The sequence below is a fragment of the Sturnira hondurensis genome, unplaced genomic scaffold, assembly GCF_014824575.4.
Source record: "Sturnira hondurensis isolate 20B ecotype Veracruz unplaced genomic scaffold, ASM1482457v3 Scaffold0022566, whole genome shotgun sequence".
NCBI classification, from domain to species: Eukaryota; Metazoa; Chordata; class Mammalia; order Chiroptera; family Phyllostomidae; genus Sturnira; species Sturnira hondurensis.
This window is the reverse complement of record NW_028095197.1, coordinates 12080028-12100528: the sequence shown is the minus strand read 5'-3', so window position 1 is coordinate 12100528 and position 20501 is coordinate 12080028. Positions and strand designations below refer to the sequence as shown.

General features: G+C 42.1%; 1 protein-coding gene and 1 non-coding gene across 2 annotated transcripts in view; both read right to left on the bottom strand.

Annotated features, from left to right (window-relative positions):
* PLPPR1 (phospholipid phosphatase related 1) overlaps positions 1-20501 on the bottom strand; it is a 227014-nt gene that overhangs the window by 190925 nt on the left and 15588 nt on the right. The window lies entirely within an intron of this gene.
* On the bottom strand, positions 8946-9081 carry LOC118979923 (small nucleolar RNA SNORA41). The gene has a single exon (XR_005065016.1). It is a non-coding gene; the product is annotated as a small nucleolar RNA SNORA41 (small nucleolar RNA).

Genomic DNA, 20501 nt, shown 5'->3' with positions numbered 1-20501 from the left:
CTGCTTTGCTCACAGGAATCCTTGCTCTTGAAGCCTCAGCCTCTGGGTCTGCAATGGGCCCACTGTTGCTAGGGCTCCACCCAGTGTTTGACCATAACCACATGAGAAACTCTGAGCCAGGATAACTTAGTCAAATGCTTCCTGGATTCTCGGTCCACAAAAATCTGTGAGAGAGGATAAAATTATTATTGTTGTTTTAATTCACTAAATTTTGAGGCAATGTGTTATGCAGCAACAGCTGAAATAGTTTCATATGAAGGGTTGGGTTAATATAAAGTGTCAATACAGAGCAATCACGATTCATTGATTATGTCAAAGCTAGCCACAGAATCATAAATATATAAATTTATATTAATGATAAACAACGATGTTTTAGTTTAACATTGTAATTATTTAATACCCATAGCCTCTGCCTTAATTGAGAAAATACTTGTTAAGCACCTACTATGTCAGTCACTGTAACGGACATTAGGAGTTCAATGGTGTAAAAGACAAATATCTACCTAGTTTCATGGAGCTAACAATCTGCATGGGATGTCAAACTCATTTCACTGGAGTCCACATCAGCCTCACAGTTACCTTCAAAGAGCTGAATGTAATTTTAGGACTGTATAAATGTAACTACTCCTTAACTAGGGGCAAGGAGCTCAACACTGCTGCCAGGTAGAAACAAGGTGCCGGGCCAGATAAAATAAGGTAGAAGGTCGGATTCGGCCCATGGGCCTTGTGTTTGCCCACCTGTGCTCTAGTGGGAGAAACAGAAAATATAACAAGTAACTAAATAAACTGACTACCAACTATGATAAGTACCACAAAGAAAACCAACAAGGTGCTTGGAAAATCCTACTTTTGACAAGTGGTTAAGAAAGGTCTCTCTGGAGAGACAGCATTTAGAACAAGACCAAAAGGTGAAGAAAAACCAGTCATGTTAAGACAGCAGAAATGTTCATAGAAGAGAAACAACATGGGAGAAGCCCTGAACTAGAAATATGCAAGCACCAGAGTAAAGTCAGTGTGGCTTCAGTGCGATGTGCAAGAGGAGTATGGAAGAGACAGCTAGTACTCCCCCAAAGAACGCCCCTTCTGGGTTGCAAACTTGCTCCAAGGACACGGCTTTCCAATCAGCAATTTTATGTCTCAACTCTGCCCTCTTGCATACAAACATAATCATGTGAATGAATCTGGCAAAAGGATGTGGGTGGAAATGCCACCCACTAGACTGGGCCCATTCAAATGCTCCACACTCTTTGCTTAAGTGCCAATGGGACATTTAATATCTAGCAGGGGTGTCCAACCTTCTGGCATCTCTGGACCACACTGGAAGAAGAGTTGTCTTGGGCCACACATTAAATGCATTGTGAAATGTATTCACAAAAAAAAATCTCTTAATGTTTTAAGTAAATTTATAATTTTTTGTGTTGGGCCACATTCATAGCCATCCTGGGATACATGCAGTCCACAGGACACAGATTGGACACCCATGATAGTGTCCTTGAAAATTACATGTGAAGATGCCACGTCACTCAGCCCCTAAATATCTGCATGGAGCAAAGTTTCATCCTTTCTCCCTCTTTCTACCAACTTGTCTTGCGTGAGTAAGAAATAAACCTCTATTGGTGTTAAGCCATGAGATTTCAAGGTTTAGCTGTTAGAGCAGTTGGTAGTACCTTAACTCAAACAAGGGAGAGTGATATAAGATTCAGCTGGGATTCATAATGAGGGGCTGGATCAAGCAGTATGGAATTTGATTTTTACTCTAAGAGCACTGAGAACCCATTATTGTATGCAGGGAAGTGAGATGATCTGATTTATAATTTAAGATCACTCTGATCTCTGTAGAGACTGGACTAGAAGGCAAAAGAGTAAAAGTATTGTGCTGAGTTTTTGCAAAAGGTCAACATGAAGTAAAGAAATTGAAACCCCCGTTCTACCAACTGGGAAGTAACAGCTTAGGTCTAGAAGGACAAAGCTCACAGAATCAGAATTTTTTTTAATAAAAAGGAATAACCATCTGGTTCAACAGAGTGATTTGGACATTACCTAGCAGCTTTTAGGTTTTTCTGGAACTCTTAATAAACAATTTATATGTTTTCAAAAACATATACTCATAGGTCATCTCATATGACCTATGAGATGGCTACACTAAGGAAAGTTGGTCCGGCTTCTTATGACTTGAATTCTGCATAAAACAGTTGACCAAAAGCACACAAACACAGTGTGATCTCTAATGAGCCCAGCCCCACCTTGCTGCTCCTAAAACCAAACTCACAGCATGGCCTAAGACTCTACAGCCAACTAAGATGCCACCATTAAGAAGACTGAAAAAATCTGGTGGACACAATGATGAATAATAACCCAAAGTAAACCATCCATACTTCCAAACACAAGCCCAGTGGGAACACAGTAGATAGGACACTTTTAATCCAAATCATCCAGGAGGCCAGGAATTATCCAGTTGGACAGGAGGGTGCATCATGGGGTTGAGAAGAGTCCAAGGACAAGTTCGTCCAAACAAAGGAGCACTGTGTCATACATACTACAGAGCCTATTATTTCTTTGCTTTTTCTTACAGCTGCTCTCTACTGGATCTTTCGTTATAGTCATTACTAAAGGAAAAAAATCTTTAGCCAAATATAAAGTTAAGGTGATTTTAATTACCTTTCCCCTCTACATGACATTTCATGAGTTGGTATATTTTCAGTGCACTATTATCATTTGTCATAATATATCCTGAACATGTGCCCCCAAATGTAATGGTTAAAGAAGTCTGAAATAATAGAGGCTAAAATGTGAAAATACACTATGCATACAACATAGCTTGATGAGGAAGTTTGCTGCTTTCTATGTTTAAGTGTAAAGTCTATAAAAAAGGCTTCTTATTGTGCAAAGCTCAGGGTCACCAATAATAAAGGAATACAGGCCCCTGTGTGGCCTCAGGAGTGCTAAGTTGGCATCGATGCAGGCATCAGTCAGCCCCACTGACACATTTATTCTCTGAAAAGAATATATATATATATATATATATATATATATATTTGTATTTATACATTCAAATTGTCTTCTTTCAGAGACCATCTGTCAGTTTGAAGGGACTTTTGTTTTTGTGTTGTGGTGGTGAATTTTGTTCTAATGTGGTCTTTAACACCTGCTTAAAGACTTCAGGTTTTACAAAAAAAATCCTATGTAACACATACACACACATTTATCAAACCTTGTCATACCAGTGAGTGCCCTAGAAATACTTACAAAAAGCAGAATTTGATTGACAGCTAGGAACTATATGCATTAACCATTTTTAGCTTTTACCTATTACTCAGCTTTGACCTGTGCAATTACATGATCCGAAGGACAAAAATGCAGCTGTTTACAAATATTCGAAGTGATTCCCAAATGGCATGGTAATTCTCATCGCTCTGGAACATTCTAGACTCAGGCCAGCCATATTGTATTTCTTGGTTTTCTCACCTGAAGATTTTGTTCAGACTGAAGAGAAGCTGTGGAGGGTCATCATCCTAATGTGTTGTACTAATTCCAATGCATCCCGATGTATTGAAACTGATTTCCAGAGACCCTGCCCGAACAGCTCTTCAGCCATTATACAAACATTAAGAATTCCCTAGGTACCAGTTATGATGCTACATATTGAGGACCCTAGATGAATATGACATCATCCTTACCCTTGCACACAGAACAGTCTCTTAATATAATGCAATACATGTCTTGGGAACACAGACAAGCGACAATTCACTCTGCCAGAATGATCCCAGTCCTCAGTAGTCAAATGAGTTCGTCTTAACATGAACTCACATGTGTTGCTTGTGTAGTATCTTCCCTCCAAAATGTCAAACTTGAGGAAAGCCTTTCCTTACTATTTCAGGAGTCATTAGGAGGCATTTCATAGCATCTTTCATTCTCCCGCCAGCTCTCTATGTCCACTGTCATCACAGTCTCCTTTATGCGCTGCCACCCATAGGCCCAGGCACCTCAGGGTTGGAGAGACATCGAGTGGAGGAGGTCCCTCTCTCGCAGTCAGGGCCACCCTTTGCTTTCTAGTCATCTAAGCAGCTTTCAGCTTCTGCCCACAATTTCCTTCTCCACAGAGCTCATACTTAGTGTCAGGGACCAGAATTGGAACCCATGGCCATTTCCTTACATCTTATTTGTATTCAGATGATATATTATATGGTATGTATTTTTTATGTATACATTTATACAGAGACAGAGAAGGAGAGAGAAGCAGGAGAGAGCATACTAGAGTCCTTTAAAGCTCTTTGCACTCCCCCGTATGAGTCCGATTCTTACTACTCAAGGCAGGTGCCCAGCTGCCCTCTGTGAGAGCACCGGTTTTCCACAGTCTTGCCAAGCCCAGATATTATCAGTTTGGCTTCTACCAATTTGATAGGTGAAAAATGGAATCTCATCAATTGCTCCCTGATAAGGAGTGAGGTTGGGCATTATACTAGACATATCTTATCTGCCTCCTTATATCTCTTGGCCTCACTTGCTTCCCAGGTAGCAACCAAGGGACCTCACATGAGCCTGTGATCCTGCCTCCCAGAGCCCAGCAGTTACTTGCTTAGGAACACAGGACTCCACGGTGGCTGCCAGTGCGGGCCTGCCTACCAGCTCTGTGACTCCTCCTGCCACTTACTGGATGGTGAAAGGCCACACCACAGGCACAGGATCTTACTTCTGAGTGGCTATTGAAAGAGCTGAATGTCACAGCATGGTGGAGTTAAACACCACCAGACTTTCCACAGTTGAGAACCAGATGATAGGGATCCAGGAAAATACATTTCATCGCCTCCCTCACTTCCACGGCCCATTATAAAGTACAGTATCTATGCACAAGCCGTTCTGAAGACAATCCATGCAGCCTAGTACACAGATGTGCCATTCAACTCTCTCTTCTTGACTTTTGGCATTGCTCCCCCTCCCTCTCTGCCTCACCTCCATTCTCCCTCACAAGCCTGTAGCAGCTTGTACTTTTTTTGGAGGTAACAGGATTCATTAACAATTGCTGAAGAATGTAATGCACAGATTGGATCTGTTTCAGAAAGATGACTCTGAAGACATAATGGAAACTGCGGAGAGACTAAGACAAAAGGATGTGGTTTTGGAAGTTCATTCCATTAGAGTTAGGGCAGTGGAAGTGGAAATAAAAAAGACATATTCAAGAGAGTTTGGGGAATGTAAGTGTTGGTTAGATCATTCATGGAAAAAATGGAGAGGGAGAAAGTATAAAGCATGGAGTAACTATAGTTATTAAAGACTGGAGAAAGAAGAGGCATTGAGAAAGCCAAGAACGGCAGACCAGGAGGTGTGAGAATTTGAAGAAGGCAAGATGAATGGCTCAACATTGCACAAGGTCAAACAGCCTAAGGATGAAGGAGGAACTATAAGTCCAACAATCAGGTATTACCCTAATAATAGTATTAAAGGAGGGTCGTCATCCAGAAGAGAGAATCCATTTCAAACAAAGATAGACCGGTAAAAGATAAGGATTAAACAATGGTCTGAAGGAGTGGGAATCCAGGGGGAATTCAGGGCACAGGAGAACAGAGGGTCTTGGAGCCCCAGTGAGAGAGGCCAGGGCTGCAGTTTTAATGCAGGGCCCAGGGATTGTGCCAATATTTGTCAAACAAGAAAGTGTAAGTATGTTAAGGAAAAGTTGGAAAGGAAATATTTGTTGATAACTGAAAAGAGGTTCCAGAGAATTTGGGGAATGGGATAAAAGAGGATCAGTGGGGGGGAAGTTCTTATTTCCAAGTAAAAGCGCCCCATTTAATGATTCAGTTTTGTGTAAATTTAGCTTCCATTTCCTAGCTAGCCCTGGGGAGTTTATACCCACTGACATGTTTGGATTCATGGTTTTGTTACCACTGGTATAAAGCTAGAGAAGGGGAGCAAAAGGAACTAGACACTGAACATAATAACCTGAGGAGCGTAGGCCTGCTCGCCAGCCAGGAGGCTACAGCCCTCCATACTCCAAGGGGCCACAGCATTGCTCCACCAAGGGCACTTACACTCCTCCCTTCCCCGCTCCGGTTCTGGGTTCTCGGGGATGTGGTCTCTGCAGACCACAGAGGCCTGTCAGTCTAACCAGGGTGTGCAGACCCATTCAAGGTCCATTGAAAGCCTGGGAAATTGAGTGCTCATTTTGAAAGAGTACCTTGTCCGTCCCAGGCCCAAGCTGATAGAATCCTAAGGGGACAAAGAAGTCACTCCTTTACTCGAGAACCCGCATTCACCCCAAGCATTCATGTGCTCTCTCTCTCTACAGTCATGTGGCCTTAGGGGACACATGCCCCACAGCCACGTGGACTCCACCACTGGAGCAGCTGGGAACAAGCTTGGTCCTCTGGATGGGGACTGAGACCCCTTAGCAGCCGACTGCAGTCTCCAGAGGACTAAACTTTAATATGAAGCAAAAACTCTGGACAATGGCTTTGGTCTTGGCCTTGCTGAGGACACAGTTGGACTTTTTCCATGGTGGGATAGGGGGAGATGGGGCATTATCCCCTGGCGGCAGCTTCTGTTTCCACATGAATAAACCAGGCCACAACACAATGTCCTGTGCGTGAGTTCTTGGAACGCTTTCCTCTCAATGAAAGGGCCTAATTCGCATCTACAACAGTTTCCTGGGAAGCCGTTCTGTCCCCAATAACTACATAGCACCAGTGCCTGAAATACCACCAAATAGACATCTAATGCTTTGAAATTCACCTGTTTACAAATGCTTCTGGGTCAGGAGCCTCCACTGTGGTTGTGCAGATTAGAGGAGAAAAATGCACTGTGGGAATTAGGTACTGGAAGGTCAGGGGCTCCAGAAGACAGGAGAGGGGTTCTGAGAAGTTTGCATTTACCTACTTTATTATTCTTATTTAGGATAATGCCTCTTTCTAAAACCCAATAAACAAACCACTCCTTTGCCTTCATGTAAGTTATTACATTTCCTGCAAACACGCACACACACACACTCCTACTTCTCTTTTTAAGTCAACTTCAGAGAATGCAAAACAAGAACCTCCCTACCAGTCTGTGTGAATTACTGCAAATCCAAAGGACAAACTAATCCCAAACAATATGTGTCAACTGTTTCATATGTGACTTGCGCTCCATAATCAAAATGTCTGGCTGAGCTGGTTTTTAATCGGGAGTCAGAAGTCTATCCTGCAGCCCAACTCTTCCATTACTGACAGCCTCCTTCAAAAAGCAATTATGAAGTGTCTTGCAAGTCATATCTTAATTAACGTTATTTTTAAAAAGGATAGGACAGATAAAAGTTAATAGGATGAAGGGTTCAAAAGGACAACTCACACAGGCTAGAAATTTGCTTCTGGATTCACTGGAAAATCAAGACAGGAGAGTAGCAAAATGAGATTACAGAGCTTTCCATGTGAGCCTACAGAGTAACACTGCTTTTTTTTAAGAGCAGACCAGAATCTGTTCACTGGGAGGTTCAGAGGCCCAGTCAGGGCATCATCTGCTGTGGGGAATTACTGAATCATTCCCAGCCTTTTAGGGGCTTCCTCTGCAGTCCCTTCGATTTCTCCAGTGGTGACATTGAGAGACTGGGACTGGTTTTGGGATGAAGGCAATTCAGAGTGTGGTTTGGTAAATAAGAGAGATGAGATATAGGATCGAGAATCACTACAATCGCTACACAAGGATTGTCTAAATTCTTATGTATTTTAAATCCTATTACCTTATAGCCATATTGCATATTCTATGTGATTATAGAGAGCATTTTATATACACAGAATTCAGAAGTCTTTTGCTGACCGGTGGCTGATGAGTTACTGAATCTTTAATTCATAAATTAAACTTGTTATACTCATTTGGTTTATTGTGTGTAATACACACAAACCCTGACTGATTCACCCAAACTATTTTTTACTCATAAAAACATGCCAAAACCTTTTCTGAGAGTTGCTTTTGTCTCCTTTTAGGGAGCTCACTCTTCAGTGTGTATAAACAAGCAAATGCTTTGATATTCAAATTAATGAAAGCACTCAAAGGGGGAAATGAATCCATCTGAAAATTATATGCCTCCATTTGATGCATGTTAATGAAAAGCTTGCACACCAAGAAGTTATTTGAAGACGGGGTCTACCTTACATGCAACGAAAAACTCCCTTGCAGGCAAAACGGATAGAAAGGTTATTTTACAGCTAATCACAAAAATCTGACTCTTCCTTCAACCTCTTCCACAGTAGTAAGGGGAAAGTGTGGACCTTTGAGGTCAGGGAGATACCCATTTAAAGACTGTAAGAAATCAGTTTAAAGAAGTAAGAAATCATTAGCCCTGGCTGGTGTAGCTCAGTGGACTGAGCACTGGCCTGCGAACCACACAATTGCTGTTTGATTCCCAATCGGGGCACATGCCTGGGTTGCAGGCCAGTTCCCAGCAGGGGACTCACAAGAGGCAACCATACACTGATATTTCTCTCCTTCTCTCCTTCCCTTCCCCTCTAAAGATAAATAAGTAAAATCTTTTAAAAAAAGAAGAAATCAGCTATTTGACTTTATGTGACCCTGACCAAGTTAATTCACTTTTTTGAGCCTTAATTCATTCATCAAAAATATGAAAATAATAACAATACTCATTTCACAAAGTAATCTTAAGAATTAAATAGAAGAGTGCATACAACTTTCTTAGCATAGTATCTGAGATTTAATTAGTTGTTGTGATTTTATATAATTATTAATTTAAGCAACTCTGTTTTTTCTGGGCATCGGTTTCTCTCCAATAAAATGGGATGGTTGCCTAATTGATCAGCACAGAATAAATGAGATAACATAGAAAGTTTAAATGCTATGCAATACTGGCTATTGACATGAAGCACAAAATGTTATTTTGCCTGTATGACAACCACAAAAGGCCCGATTCTCCTGCCATGTCAGACTGAACACACAGGGTTTGGTCATTTGGGGTTTTTTTCTTGTATTTGTCACACACTTGCCCACTTTCTGGTTTGCTAAGAGAGAGGGGTTGAACCGTGCCACCATCTCTCTCCCACAGAGGAATGTCACCACTGCCACCGTAAGAACAGCTGCAGACCAGTCGTTGGTTTGGGAAGTTCAGTCCGAGGTGGTTGAGTTTCTCCCAGCGTCACCAACAGGCAGAACCATAGAAAAACAGATTATAACAAAACAGATTCCACCGGTTCCTGCCCCGTGGACTCAGGGAGGACCTGCAAGCACGCCCACAGCCCACAGCCTTAGAGTCGTGGTCAAGTATGTCTGGTGGCCAGCACAAGGTATCTCCTGTGTGCTCACAACATTTCTCTTAGCTCCTGTCATCATGGCCCTGGTTAGTTTCTTCCCCTCCCTCTTCAGCTCTCCTGTGTGGATCAGGCTGCCGGGGGTGGAGGAAGCCAACACAAACAACAGGACTAGAGGTCCACAAGGGAGTCCAGGCTCTGACGGCTCCGCAGGTCAACCCAAACCCACCTTTGCTGAGGGAAACCCCAAAGAAGTTCCACTAATGCCTGAGCCAATTCTTGGCAGCCCTGTGCACCATGAAGGAATCCTGAAATCAAGCTCTTTGCTGGGCTCTAACTGAGAAAAGAGAGATGAGTCCCCTCTGCTTGTGTAGCCTCAAACCTCTCTTTCCTTTGTCACCCACCACCCAGTCTCTGCTTGGGGCAGGTAAGGTGTAGAGCCCTTCCTGAGGTCCAGGCCTCAGCTAGGCTCTCCTTGCATCCCTCCAGCTCTCTCCATCACAAGACACATGTGGAATACAATACAAAAATGGTGCTGAAAAAGTACTACCCTCTGCCTTCCCTCCCTCCAAGGCCTGGGGACTCTGGCTAGTCTGCAAGAGAGGCTTACAACCTTGGAGAGGTGAGGCAGCTCAGGTTTTTACTGTCATAGGTGGGGTCATCCTATTCTGCAGAGCATTTTCAATGCTGGGATCTTCTTTCTGGAATCTTCTTTCTTTTACTTATTCTGGCTGAGAGGAAAGTCTGCTTTTCCTTTCTCTTTGCTTCCTCAGCTAAATGGACAAGGGTATATGTAGCCCAAAGGAGAAGAAAGAGGGAACTTGAGATCTGGGACCTTCAAATGGCTTTCTGAATACCCTGCAAAGTCAGCAGGGAAGAAAAGGAAAAAGAAATTAAAGTGAACATTTCTCTTTAGGAAAATTTGAGCATGAGAGACTGTGTACAGAAAGTCCTGTGAACCAATAGCATTTACCAGAAGCTGTTTCTTTGTAACTGAGCACAGTAACATTTTGTGCTCTAGGGATCACTGAGCCCAGAAGGTAATAGAGGCCACCACCCAGTGGCAGTGACTTCTGCAGCTGGGACCGAGTCATATACCCAAGACTTGAATGGCCACTCAGCGACAGGATTAAGAAGTCTTAAATGACTCTGCGGCATCTGTTAAAATATAATTTACCAGCCTTAGAAACCTTCAGAATCAAAAGGACATTAGAAATGCATAAAGGTCTTTCATAGAATTCTAAAGGTTCATTTCTTTTACTTATTACTTTTTGTATCATGAGTTACACTCAGGTTGTCCTCGGGGCCAAGGACTGAATTCTGACTTGATGCTAAATTCGTCCTAGTTGGGAAGTCCAGGTAGATGTGAGTCGGTGTAAGCTATTGGCCCCGCTCGGCAGTGAGGGGACCTGACCTCCCAAATCAAACTGGATCCCTTGGCCATCCTCTGTGTTGTCCTGGCTCCATAAGATGACCTCAGAATCTGCAGGTAACTTGGGATTGGCTGCCACTTGAAGGTGCCCTTGTTTTAGAAAAGATGAAGTGGGCGCAGCCTGTTTCAGATCTGATAGAGACACATGGCCAGAAAAAGAATCAGGGGACAGAAATAGCCCAAGACAGTGTTACTGAAACACCGGGATGAAGGGGAGAGATCGAAAACCAGTCTCTGTAGAGTTATCTGTGGTTCTGAGGAGTGAGTAGTACTGTCACGGGACTAGATAAGCCCATGGGTCAAGGGCCCAGGACGCCCTTCAGGAAAGAATTAGGGATGTTTTGCTTCTCAAAACTAATCCACAGAGACAGCTGGAAGCCACTTCACCTAGCCAAAATTCTCAAAATGAGACCAATGAATGAAAGCTACAGGAAGACAGATTTGAAAGGCATTTCAGGAAAAAACAAAACAAAACATTTTAACAATTGCAAGGTAGAACAGGCTACCTTCAGAGCCTATATAATAAAATGATTAAGAACATCAGTTTGAGAGTCAGAAGACTGTGAATGGGAATCCTGATGCTTAACTCACATCCTGATGTTCTGTTGTTTAACTTCTCCTGATGTCTTTTTTCTCACCTGAAGATTATGAATAATAATAGTGCATACTTCCCTGGAATATTGAAGGATTAATGAGATAAAGTATATAAAGCACTTATACAGAATCCGGCACTTGAGAAGACTTAGTAAACAGAAACTGTCATTGGTACTGCTTTTGTGTTAACAACCCACAGAGTAGAAGTTGCCAACTACAAATAGAGGAAGTGGAGAGCTTTTGAGAATTTACATCATGTAAACAATGTTCCTGAGCAAATGTATTCTAAACAAACAATGGCTTTAAAATGACGGCTCCAAAGAGATGGAATTAACTGTGTCCACTGGCAAGAGAAGACTCAAAATGTGCAAATCTGTTCACTGCACCTCTCCGTCCTTCGCACATGCCATGGCACCACACAGCCCCACACAATAAACTAGACGGATCAATGAAGTTTAAACAAGAATTCCCACATGAGGTAATGCAGGAGGAAAAAGCCATCCAATGGGATTATGACATAAAGGGCCTCTGTGTGCCTGTTGAAAATATCTGTAAGTGATTTTCTATGACCTGAAGCAGACCACCAAGGGCTAGTGATTACGTAAAGAACGGAGCAGGAAGATAGCAACAATATTGAAGGTTATTCAAGACAATGAGTAAGCATAAAGCTGCCATTTAAAATGAAAATGTCTAATCCAATTTCATACGGAATTAATCAACGGATCCTTTGAGTTACTTGAAACACTTGGGCAAACTGCTTTTAGAAAGACAAATACAACTGTCTCAGCTAGAGAATTAAAGGTAAGCCCTGTCTTGAATTAAAGAAGAGCTCATAACACATTTCAATCTATTATTTGGTGTTAGAGATTGTCTTTATTAGATGGGTATCAAGAGGATGCTTCTGGGATTCGCACAGGAAAAGTCTAGAACATTTCAGATCTTTTTCATTGTCAGCATAAAAGCTCAAAAACAAACTAATGTTGCATACGATGCTGTACAGAGGGCAGGTCCTTCAAGGTCTTATTCAAGTATGGAAAAAAACCCATGGCGATGATACCCTCTTTATCCAGTCATTGGTTTCAACTAAAAGGGGCCCCCTGTCTTCCACAGTGAACTGATGAGCTCAAGTTAAGCAATCCACACGGAGCCCTTTGTTTTTGAAATGACTGTGCTGTCACGGAGGAGCAAAGCAAAAAGCAGCTCTGCTCCACCCTGGCCACAGACCACCCCGGCGCTCATGTTCACAGCAGGGCCCATCACTCTCCTTATTGGGTTCCTGCTGGTTCAGCTCCTAATAGCCTTCCTCAATTCCCCTTCTGTCTGCTTCACCTTGGGCTGACACAGCAAAGGCACACGAAAGAGGTTTGCAGCTAGCAGGAGTCAGGGACTTGGAACAAAGAAGTCTCCTTTTATGCTTGTTTGTTTGTTTGTTTGCAATTCTCCTTTTCCATTGGTGGCCAAGGATTTCAGGGGCTGGCACCAAGGAAAGGCAATGGAAGAAATCAATTTTTAATAACCTCAGAGATCACAGGGCACCGGATAATAAGCACTAAGTCTTTGTGAAGAACAAATCCTGTGTAAAAGAGGGTGACTGGGTTTGCGCAAAGCCCAGCTGAAGGCAGGTGCGAAGACTTAATAGAGATTATGCCTTGACTTCAGTACAGCAAAACCACTTTGGATTCTATTCCAACTGACTGTCATCAACATGCTTCAGAAATGTGGCTGGGACCATTTTCTGACACGAGTCAAAGGTTGTGTCCAAAAAAGTGAACGCATGAGAGGAGCTCCAGAAATTATTTTGTGAATTTGAAGACTTTGTGCAAGTCAGGTTATAGAATTCAGGCTATTAAGTGGATTAATTTTCATTGGGAAACTGTGATTCAACATGGAAAAGAACATTCAAACTAATCACTTTTTGACATTGAAATATACTGGGTGTGGTAATTCCCTTTCTAGAGATTGTTTCAATAGCAGAGGCTAGCATATGCTCCTTGTTTGTTACAGAATCAGATTCTGTCTTCTCAGTCTGATACACAAAGCAATTTACAAGGGGACCCCCCCCCGCCAAAAAATGGAATTTTCTTGTGGAGAGTAGGTCCTTGTAGTACAGGCTTTCCCACTAGGTGAGTATTCAAGGAACTCGGCTGTATCAGTGTACCAGCTGGTATTGTTGTGAGAGGCTATGTTTGGCTTCTGTGAATTTTTAAAAATTCTTGCAATGCATTTGCCCATTTCATGATGGGTGATTTATGGGCACACCTGCTCACACCGCACTGAGTGTTCAGCAGTTTTGGACCAGAAACAGCAGGACCTTCATGCCTCACCCTCCCTATTCACCTGATCTCAACCTGAGTGACTTTTTTCTTTTCCCAAATAAAAAAAGTCCTCAGAGGGGAATGTTTTGCCAAAGTGGAAGAGGTGAAACAAAAAACAGCAGAAGCACTAAAAGGCATCAAAATTGACGAGTTCAAAAACTGTTCTGAGCAGTGGAAAAAAAGTCTTGCTAGGTGTATTTCATCAAATGGAGAGAACTTTGAAAATGACTGAAGTTTAAATGTATAAGAATAAATACACCGTTTTTTTATAAATAAATTCCACTTTGGGGAGGCCTCCCTTTGTATTATCATTTCTCCTGGAGCTGGAACATAAATGCCCTGCTAAGGAATTTGAACTTAATTCCCAGAAGGACATGGAGACCCCACAAAGTACATAAAAATGCAAGGGTTTTTTGTCATGGAATTGACCTGGTCTGATTTTTATTTTGTAAACACAGCATTGGAAGTATTGGAGTAGGGGGTGTTCTGGGATAATACAAAGAGGACACAGAGGGTATTATAATGATCCAAGCAAGGAGTAATAAAAGTATAAATTAATCCTCTGCTGATGGGAATAGGGAAACATGAAATCAATATGAGAAACATTATGGAGGTTAAGTAATCAAAGGTGAGACTGAAAAAGGAAGTAAGGGGGGGTTCCAAGAGGAAACCTGGGTTTTTGGCTTAGATAACGGTGGTGCCATTAGCTGAAATGAGAGGTATAGGAAAGGCAGGTTTGTGGGAGAAAATAAATCCATTTATGTCGTCTGGCTCAGGTACTGTGTGACACCCAAGCTGAGATGCCACCAGGCTGCTTAACACATGAATCACAGCTCTTCTGAGAGGAAACTTCAAAAAACAAATTAAAATAAAGTTTCTGATTTGTTCTGTGTCTGCCCTTTTACTTTCACCCGACTGATCAAAGACTCCAAGTGCAAATATCTTTTTCGACGCTAACTTAGAAGTATTTGTGAGATAATGAAATACGGGTAACTGTTGGGGGAATAAATTGCACAGCCTTCCTGGAGGGCAGTTCAGCAGAATGAGTCTCAGTTGCAAGCGTGTCCAACCCCATGTGGTAGATCTTGAAACAGCCACAGTGGTTTGCAGTTCCTCCCTCGAAAAGCAGAGCCTCCTTCTCTACCCCTTGCATGTGGGGTTGGCTAAAGAACTTGCTTTGGACGTTGGACAGAAAACAACACAGGCGGAGGACTGAAAAATATCTACACAGTAGACTTTCCCCTCTCTTATGGCTGAGAAACCTTCTGCCACCATGTGAGCAAGCCTGGGCTGGCCTCCTGCAGGAAGAAACTATGTGGAGAGAGGTCCCACCTGGCTACCCAGAGACCTCAGTCATGTCAGCTCTGCCCACTGGTGCCCCGAACACCCTGGGTCGTGGTTTCTCAACCTCACCACCATTGACACCTGGAGTCAGGTAATTCTTTGTCGTGCAGGGCTGTCATGTGCATTGCAAGATGTTCAGGAGGAGTTCTAGCCTCCACTCACTAGAAGACAGTAGCATGAACAGTAGCATGAACAGTAGATGCCAGGAGCATGTTCCTCCCCCACTGTGTTAACCAAGTATGTCTCAGACATGTCCCCTGGGGGCAAAACCACCACCACTTGGGAACCACTGCTCTAGACCATGTTTATGGTCCTATGGAGATATTCAGGATATGGTTTTTATAATAACAGCAAGTAACATTTATTATATCCCTATGTCACATACATCATGGGAAATATTTTATGTGGATTGTATCATTCAATCCTTACTTACCACAAGCATAAGAAGTAGGTTATTAATATCTCTATGTTTCAGAGTAGACCCCTGAAGTACAGAAAGGTAAAATATTCTGCCCAAGTTCACCTGGTTAGTAAGAAGTAAAGCAGGCACTCCGGCAGTGTGTTCTGAGTACAGCTCCTGATCTCCCATTGCAGCCAACCCATCAATTCTGACTTTCCCTGAGGTATTAAAAGGGTTAGAAAGGAATATATACAGGTTGCTCTCACATTACTTGTTAAAATGAGGAGCACTGTATATAGGCAGAAAGAAATACTGCAAGGATATGCCTCATAATATTAATCTTGGTTATCCCCAAGATTACTTATAGCCTTTCTATATCTCTAAATTTAAAGGTAAACACTACCTATCTTCAAGAAGGTGCCCAGGGAGTGGAAGAGACTACCCATGTACAAAATAGCTGTGAAGCCACAACAAAAAGGAAATGAGCACTCATCCAAGAATAGACTAGAACAGGGAAATTAAGTAGAAAACTATTATTTCTGCATAGGGGCATCTACGAAGGTAGGGGAAGACTTTTTAGTAGGTTCTGAGGACGTTAAAATTTTGAGAGGTAACCATGGCACAAGAAGGTTGGAGACATGGGAGTAAGAAGGTGTACGTGCCTGTGGAAAGGCAAGGAAGACACCTCACGCAGCCTGAGCAGGTAAGAGATAAGATCGGGAAGGCAGCTTGGGGTTTAATCCCGGAGGATACCGAGTGCCAGGACAAAGAGCTCGGACACCACAGCGAGCTGCTAAAATTACTGAGGAGTGGGGCGACATGATTAGAGTTGTATTTTATACACGCCGATCAAACAGCAGTCGTTACAATGGATTGGAAAGCGTGGAGGTAAGAGGCCAATTAAGATATAAGTGAAAAAATATATACGGGCAAAAAGAATGACAGTTTAGTTAAGACAGTGGCAAAAACAGAAAAAATACTAGGAGCATTGTGGAAAGCAGAGAATGGAGGCTCCTCATCACCAGCTTTTTAAAACGTTTATTTATTTTTAGAGAGAGGGGAAGGGGGGGTGAGAAAGAGAGACAGAGACATCTACGGCTGCCTCTTGCACACGCCTAACTGGGGACCTGGCCCGCAACCCAGGCGTGGAAACCAAGCTGAGGAATTTGTGGTTTGCAGAAAAGACGCCCAGCCCACTGAGCCACACCAGTCAGGGCAACACCAGCATTTCAGGGCGTGAAAAGTAAGCTGAAAATAAAAAGCCAGAGAGGCAAAAGGAGAACTAGACAGGATCGTGTCACATGGAAGGACACGAGGCAGATCTAGAGTGACAGTAGAATCTGAGTGAAATGTTCTCTTTACAAAGAAAAGGCGGAGTCCAGGTAGGGGGTGGTAGATGGAAGGAGGAGAGCAAAGACAGAGGAAAGTCTAAGAGGCTGTGGTACACAACTGCTTCAGAATTTCAGGTTTTAATAGAAGGGAATAGTTCTGGTTTGTCTAGGATCAATTAATGTCTCCATTAATTGGCATCACCTTGGGCCAATTTTGACTCATAAACATGTTTTCTACTGACTTAGCACTACCAATAGAGAGACAAGATCCACTGAATTCTCTCTCTCCTGAATTCTTTGGGACTTTCTCCCGCTCCTGGGATCCTTCTTCTAGGCTATTTCATAATACTTCAAAGCCTTCTTACAATACCCCCCATCCCTTCACACGTGCTTCTTCCAGGAACAACTGAAAGGGCATAAAACAGAGCAGCTACTATTCAGAATGTCTTCCTCACACATATCAGAGCATCAGAAATTAAGACCCAAGTCCCATGTGGAAAGCTCAACTGTCCTTAGCTTTCATTGCTTTTCGCTCCTTTACATCCATGGCCTCATGTCGAATTTCCCCCCTACCACACAGAGTGGACAGTAAATTCCTCCAGTGCATAAATGTTTTGCCAAAAAAAGACATTGAGGAGAATTGAAATCAATTTTGAGAAAACAAAATTGCAGATCTTTAAGGAGGCTCCTATTTTAGTTGTTTGGGTAATAAAGTCAAAGACAAATGGATCTCACTATTTCGTTTTTAAAAATAATCAAGGCTGTTATTACAAGCATCACATTTAACATTCAGAGGTGGGCAAAAGTAGGTTTACAGTTGAAGTACGCAAAACACACTTTATTCTGGGTTTATTCTTGCACTATTATTAGCTATTGTATTATTTTCCATACAAACAACTGTAAACCTACTTTTGCCCCACCCTGTATATATGCATAGATACATACATGTTTATATATATACATGTGATTATTTTTGAGTTTTTTAATATACAAATGGGATTTTACAACAACCATCACTTGAGACAAAGGGCACCCCGGTCACTAAGAGTGCCAGCTTTGGAGCTATCCCAAAGCCTTAAACCCTGGCTCCACCACGAAGCACTCGTGTGGCCTTGGAAGTCATTTAACCTCCTTCTGCTGTATTCCCTCAACGGTAAGTTGGTAGTTGGACGTTTGAGCGAAGTAATATATGCAGCTCAGAACAGTGCCAGGCGCACAGTAAGCAATACATGTTTTACTTACTATTATTAATTTTCTTTTTCCACTTGCCCAAGGGGTAATGGAGCCTAAACATACATGCATACACATAAAGGTATGCTTTTCAGAGTGGTGTAATATTTCAATTTATTTAGCATTTCATAATTTATTCACTGCTCTATTGATAAATAGTCCAATATTTTTTCAATAGTTTAGTTACTAAATGCTATATTCTTGTCTATGTACATTAAGTATATCTCCTTAAAAATCCAGACTATCATTTCCGTAGGATATCTCCCCTAAAGTCAGATTACTGAGTGATAAGGGGTGTACATTTTCAGTTTCAAAAATATTTTCCAATTAGGCTCTAAAACTTGCAATAATTCATACAACCAATAGCAGTGTGCAAAATGTCTGTTTTTACACACACATACATACTCCCCCACACACATTGACCACCCTGGAATAAAAATATTAAAAATATTTTTTAATAGTCTAATGGCTGCAAAATGATATCTTGAGTTTTTACTTTTTTTTTTCCTACCTACTAGTGAAATTGAACTTCCCTGGATAGGTTCATTGCCTATTTGCATTTTACCTTTTATGAGCTTCTTGTTTGTACCCTTTGTTCATTTCACTATTGTCTATTTCTCATCACCTGTAGAGCACTTTGACAGCATGGTTATTAACCCATCGTATGCCATATGTACTGATATCCATCTCCTATTTTTGAAGGCTTCATTGTACATGCTCTAGTGAATGACCAGTCTTTCGACAATGGCCCTGAAATAAAAATCTTTGCTGGCCTCTGAGGAGTTGTGGCTATTGAAGTATGGGCATTCAATGCAAATGCATTAGGAGATATGCATATTTCCTATTATAAAATCAATGCTTCTAAGAATCTCCCTGAAGTGAAACAGCATCACATCAATCTTCATAATTTACCTTAAAAAGAAAGAAAGAAAACCTTTTCCTAGAAGGGGATATCTGGTTCATTCACCACCTCATTATGAGCCCCCAGTCTCCGGGACAGTCTCGCATCCCGAAGTGTGGTGATCTCTGACACTTCATAGCAAGATGCGGGACCCACTAAGAAATGTACACAAAGGACGCTAGGACCCCTGCGGTTTCCAATGAGCTCAAGGCAGGCCTGGTGTACCTTACCACAAGCCCTCACTAGGTCAGGGATCATGCCGCTTTACGTCTACGTTTTTTGCCTTCCGGAAGAAATGGTACACTCGGTTGTCATTTTTCCTTTTGCTTTTCAGGAGCCCCGATGTGTTCCTGGATGTGGAACAAGGCTACTTGGCATTTCTCCCTGTGAGTAAGGATCTATTTATGGGCTAGCTGCTCTGGCACATTTCCCCTGACACAGTTCTCAAGGCGCAGGGAGAGAAGGAGTGAATGCGGGCCAAATGGCTCCCGACTATGGCAAATGGAATGAAGGGGCAGGAGACTCATTCAGTCAGTCAATGGGCGAATATTAATTGAGTCTCTTGTATAAAATAGGCTGGGTGCCCACCTGCCAATATGGCACAAGTTGAGGAAAATCTCAAGACTTATCGAAGCGAAAGCATCTCCCTCAACAATAAAGGTTCGGCTCTTAACATTAGCTAAAGTTAGCAGCCTCTGAAAAAAAAACACGCGTGGCCAATCAAAAAAAAGGCAAGAAAAGAAATGGAAGGGTTGCTCAAAGAGAGGAGGGCACTCAAGGCAAACTGCATCACAGGTGGATTTAGAGAGCAGGACCAACCATTATAAATATATTATGATTTTTTAGTTAAAATATGTATTTATTTTTAGAGAGAGAGGAAGGGAGGGAGAAAGAGAGGGAGAGAAATATCAATGTGTGCTTGCCTCTCATGTGGCCCTCACTGGGGACTTGGCCCACAACCCAGGCATGTGCCCTGGTTGGGAATTGAACCCGAGACCCTTTGGTTCTCAGCCCATACTTAATCCACTGAGCTGCACAAGCCAGGGTATAAACATATTTTTAAAGGAAATTAAGTTGATTAGATTTATGTTTTACACTCAATATTATCTTGTATTCATTTCAGGTTTACAGTACAGTAGTTAGATAATGATATACTTTGCAAAGTGCCCCCCTGATATTTCAGGTACCCACCTGGCACCATCCATAGTTTTCTCAACACTATCGACTATATTCCCTATGCTGTACTTCACAGCCCTGTGACTGTTTTGTCATCACCAATCTCTATGTGTTTCTTAATCCCTTCACCTTTTCCATCCAGCCCCCAACCCTCTCCTCCTCTGGGAACCATCAATCTGTTCTCTGTATCTGTAAGTCTGTGTCTAATTTTGTCTATTTAATGTGTGCTTTAGATTCCACATATAAGTGAAACTACATAGTATTTGTCTTTCTCTTACTTATTTCTCTGAGCATAATTTCCTCTTGGCCCATCCACGCTGTTGCAAATGGTAAGATTTCATTCTTTTTTATGGTCAAGTAATATTCTACTATATATATACACTACCACTTTTTTTTATCATACACACTACCACTTTTTTTATCATCTACTCATGGGCACTTGGTTGTTTCCATACCTTGGCTGTTGTAAAAAACACTGCAATGAACATAGGGTTGCACAAATTTTTTGAATTAGTGTTTTGGGCTTTTGCACATATATACCCAGAAGTGAA